General features: G+C 32.4%; 1 long non-coding RNA gene across 1 annotated transcript; it reads left to right on the top strand.

Moving 5' to 3' along the window:
* Positions 1,159–3,424, top strand: LOC110267118. The gene is made up of 3 exons (XR_002354457.1): positions 1,159–1,321; positions 1,763–2,873; positions 3,254–3,424. It is a non-coding gene; the product is annotated as an uncharacterized LOC110267118 (long non-coding RNA).

The following is a 5,071-nucleotide window of genomic DNA, read 5'->3' as shown; positions in this document are numbered from 1 at the left end:
TATTTTTTTAAATAGTCAAATCATCAAGATACAAGGATTAGAAGCTGCTGTGTGATATAAACATTTTGTAGCTGATAAATGTTGTGAGATCATAGATGTTCTAAAAAATAAATTATGAGTAGTTAATTTTAATTTCATAAAACTAGCAGGAGGTAATGCTGAAAAAAAAAAGTTGTTGAATCTTTAATTTCACATGGTGCAATGCAACAAAACTAATTAAGGCAACTTTGGATTTCTTATTATTTCAGAAAGTTTATGGTGAGGAACAGATGAAGTGCAGCAACAAAATAGACCTGACATTGAAGCTGTCACTTTGTGGAGATGAGAAAGAAGAAGAGAGGATGAGGAAACTAAAGAGGTCATTATCAGTAATCAAAGATGCATAATTTTGTTGTATTTGTGTAGATTTGTTTCTGCCTTCATTTTTTAATACATATATGTAGTATACATAAATATAAATTTATTTGTATTAGAATCTATTTTTCATTTCATCTTGTTATGATTTTCAATAATTATTGGCATTCGATCTTAATAAATAGTTATCTATCTTTGATTATTTAGTTATTTTGTTGAGTTACAATTATATTTATAAATTAAATTGTAATAGTGATATATGTGAAATTTAGTTAAAATTTATAGTTTGAAAGCAGCATTAGAGATTGATTTAGCAATCGATTTTAGAATTTTGAAGTTAGCTATTAGCGACCGATTTAGCGACTGAAAAATTAGCGACCGATTTAGTAACCAAAATATTGGTTGCTATTTAGCGACCGATCTTGTTAGCGACCATAATTAATTTGTATGGTTAGGTGGCCTTGGATGAAAATTGGTCGCTAAAATCGGTCACTAAATATTAGCGACCAACATCGGTTGCTATTTTAAATTTAGCCACCAAGGTTTTAGCCACTACCAAAATCAGTCGCTAAATCGGTCGCTATTCTGATAATTTCTTGTAGTGATGGTTACCAATAGAAAATTTGTCTGTAATTAAATAATAAAACATTGCATTTTATTAAATTATTACAGACAAAAAATCTGTCTATAATTTAAAATATTCCGTCAGAAATGTTGAAATAAGGGTTTTGCTTTAAGCGTGTCTCCTCATTTCACATGATGCTTATCCGCACCTCCACACCCCTCTCTTCCAAACGCTCCATCGGTGGCGACCTCTCCGCCTTGCACCGCCGTCGCACTGAACTTCTGTCACACCGAAGCTCCGTCACACCCCCTCCCGGCTCTTCTTTGTGTGTGCTCGCGTCGCTTCGTATCAAACCCTAATGTGCAGAAATCGCTCTGTTTCGATCTCACCTCAGCTGTGCAGGTAACCCTAATCTCTTCCACGCCTTTACAGAACAGAAAATCCATACTTATTTCTCCTTCGTTTTCCTTCTCGCACTTCTGGATCTGTTACCACTCATAGAATTTCCTGTTCCAGAATATCATGAATCTATCCTCAAATAATCCACCACTCCTTAAATTGGTGTTTTGTTCTCTGACCAAATAGACCTGTTTGGTGTTAATATCTGTTTTAGTCAAACTCTCATGATACTTGTGAGATGGATTTTATTTTATTTTGTTTTTGTTTTTTGTTTTTGTTTCTTGTCTTAATTAGTTGAGTTGATGGAGTATGATTTGGTGAATTATGTTGTGCATGGTTCAATGCTTGATGATTGGTGGCAACATCAATCTTTTCTTTGAACTGTAGAGTATTGAAATGGGAACCTGATGAATAAAAAAACAATTGAATGTGTGTTAATTTCAGGAAAGAAGCTGAATCCGGTGCTGCGAGACAAGAGACTCATACCACGATTCGTACAGCGAGGAGAGTGAGAGCGATAAGCTTTGGAGGTGGGATGGAACCTCATCAGAAGAGGGAGGATTTGAACATGATAATAGCCTCTCGAATTTGAATGATAGGTTGGGTCACCTCTATGTTCAATATTTTGAAAGATCAGCACCATATGGAAGAGTTCCTCTCATGGATAAGGTGAATTGAGTTGTTTTTATTCTTCTTTAGTCATTTCTCTCACTTTTTGCATCTTTCTGTTTCTTAGTTCAGTTTTGTAGAGCATATTTCATTTTTCTTCATATATAATGATAAGATCAGATTAGAAGTTGGTGAACTTTTCAGCTCCTTCTTGGTGGAGTCACTTGTAATTTTGGAATCCTCTATCCTTGTGTCAGATAATAGTTTTTTAAGAATGAACCCAATGATGCTGACAAATAAAAACACTAAGGATTTTAATATTGGTGAAAATAAAAATAAGAATTTTTCATCTAAAACATAATTCCTTTCATGATAGAGCATCAATTAAAGATAAACTGTCTTGCTTCTCTCATTTACTTGCACAATTTTTTTTTACAAAATACTTGTAATTTTATCATAAAAAATGCTATATACATACAAAAAATTAGTCACTATATATTTGTGTATAAATACATGTGTTGTCACTATATATTTGATTAAATCATTGTTATATATATTGATTATTACTGACTCATAAATCAAGAGTATTCATCAATTATACTGCTAACTAGCAGGAAGTGATGCAAATAATTACAAATGTAAATAGTAATTAATTACTAGTGGTTAAGCATTATTATTTACCTCTAATCACTGCTAGTGGTTAAGTATTATCAAGTCACTATATATTTGTGTATAAATATGTCAAATTAGAATGTGGATGAATTTTGGAGTAAGTTCTGATGGCGTTAAGATAGAGATGGCCTCTTTGGTGGGAATGATGACATTGACAAATAGCTGTAAAGAACAAATTGCTAGCTAGTTTCGATTAATCAATTTCAGTTTTCAAATTCAACTCAATAACCTCAGCTAAAGATGGCCTCCTTAGCAAGCTCAAGAAAGGCCCACTGTAAGTTGTTATTATTATTTTTTTTCTTCAACAGTAAAACTTGAATTTGTCACTGCTCCACTTTAATACTTTGGTGCACCTATTTGACTTTACTGTCTGTAGCTTTTTCCTTTTTTATTTATAATATATTTATTTTTCCAGAGTTTGATCTTTGGTGGTGGTTTTTGTCAATTTTGAATCGATACGGTTCATAAACAACCATGTATAGAAACTGGTGGAATGATACCTTGAAAACTTCATGTTACCAGAAAACTCTTTCACAATGAGTTAGTTTCACTCCTATCATATATATTATTCAAATATCATGCCATGACTCATGATACTACTATATATTATGCTGATCATACAATTCACTATTTGGCTTGATGTGAATGAAATAGGTGGAAGGCGAAGTTACTTACAATGGATACAAGACTAAAGAGTTTGTACCAAGAAAGACCTAAGCATACATCAGCCAAAATAATGTACATTTGGGTGAAATGATTGTAAAAAAAACTTTCAATTTCTCGGCTAGATACTGATGCGTGAGCATCTTGTCTATCTTTTTGGTTTGAATTTGCATCTAATTTGTTGAGTTTAATTAAGAATTAATTATATTTTAGCCACTATGGATGTTATTTTGAGTTTTGTGCACTTTTAATTATTTTAGGTAGCATTCGGATGGATTTGATGAAGTTTCTGCAGAGAAAGAGAAGAAACCAAGGAGATGACCAGCGAATACCGACGCGGACGCATAGCTCACGCGACCGCGCGGAATGGAGGAAATCGCAATGACGCGATCGCGTGCCTGACGCGAACGCGTGGACTGGAATCTGCATAAATGACGCGAACGCGTGGACGACGCGGACGCGTCATATGAGTAATCTGCATAATTAACAGAAAACGCTGGGGCAATTTCTGGGTTGTTTTAATTCAATTTTCAGCCTAGAAAACACAGATTAGAAGCTGCAGAATGGACGAAACAAGTGGTCCCCATCCATCCATTGAAGACTTGATTATTTAAATTAATTCGAATTTAAATTTAAATTTGAATTCTAGGAAAAGATATTATTTTAATTTTAAAAATTAGATTTTAAATTAATTAGGATTAGTTATAAAAGGGATCCCAATAGGGTAGTTCCAGAACAACATTCCACAACATTATTCCATACAAATTTACATTTCATATTCCATGAGCAACTAATCCTCCATTGTTAAGGTTATGAGCTCTGTCTATTGTATGGATTGATATTACTATTTTTCTATTTTAATTAATGTTTTGATTTATATTTCAATAATTGTTTTCGTTCTTTATTTTATGAATTTGGGTGGAACGGAAGTATGACCCATTTTCTATTTGTGTTCTTGTAAAACTTGGAAAAGCTCTTTACTTGAACAATAGCTTGAAAACATATTATCCTGAATTTTTAATTATTTGTATTTAACGGGATACGTGACATATAATCCCTTTATTTTTGGACAATTAGGATTCTTGTGGCATATAAATGGAATTTGATCATCACCCTCTAATTGGAATCAATTGACCAAGGAATTGGCAGTTGATGAATTTTAGAGGAGACTAGAAAGGTCTAAGGAATTAAGGTCTAGTCATAAATAGTTTGCCATGAATTAAATCTTGCATAATTAAAATAGTTAATAAGAAAAGTCAATCCAGAAAATAGATAACTCTGAAACCTTAACTGTCTTCTCAATATTTTATTCCCAACTTATTTATCTACCTATCTTTAATATTTTTAATATTGTTTAATGCCTTTGAACTTCCAAACACTTTTCTGTTTGTCTAACTAAGCCTGTCAAATATTATTGTTGCTTAATCCATCAATCCTCGTGGGATCGACCCTTACTCACGTAAGGTATTACTTGGTACGACCCGATGCACTTGCCGGTAAGTTTGTGGATTATAAATACCGCACCAAGTTTTTGGCGCCGTTACCAGGAATTGACTGTGATTAACAACTATTAGTTGTTTGATTGTTTAGATTAGGCATTTTAATTTTAATTTTATTTAAATATTGTTCTATTATTTTTCGAAAAAAATTAATTAAAATAAAATTAACAATTTTCCTTCTTTTCTTTTTTTACGTTAACACTCCCCCTTCCCCCTGTTTCGTTTTTTTTAGTTTTTTTAACTTTAAATTTTATTTATTATTTTTTTTGTTACCCTGTTTCTTTCTTTTGCTTTATTTTATTGTTTAGTT

The sequence above is a fragment of the Arachis ipaensis genome, chromosome B09 (assembly GCF_000816755.2).
Source record: "Arachis ipaensis cultivar K30076 chromosome B09, Araip1.1, whole genome shotgun sequence".
In the NCBI taxonomy this organism is placed as follows: domain Eukaryota; kingdom Viridiplantae; phylum Streptophyta; class Magnoliopsida; order Fabales; family Fabaceae; genus Arachis; species Arachis ipaensis.
The sequence above is the reverse complement of the archived record's forward strand: the minus strand, read 5'-3'. Positions and strand labels throughout refer to the sequence as shown.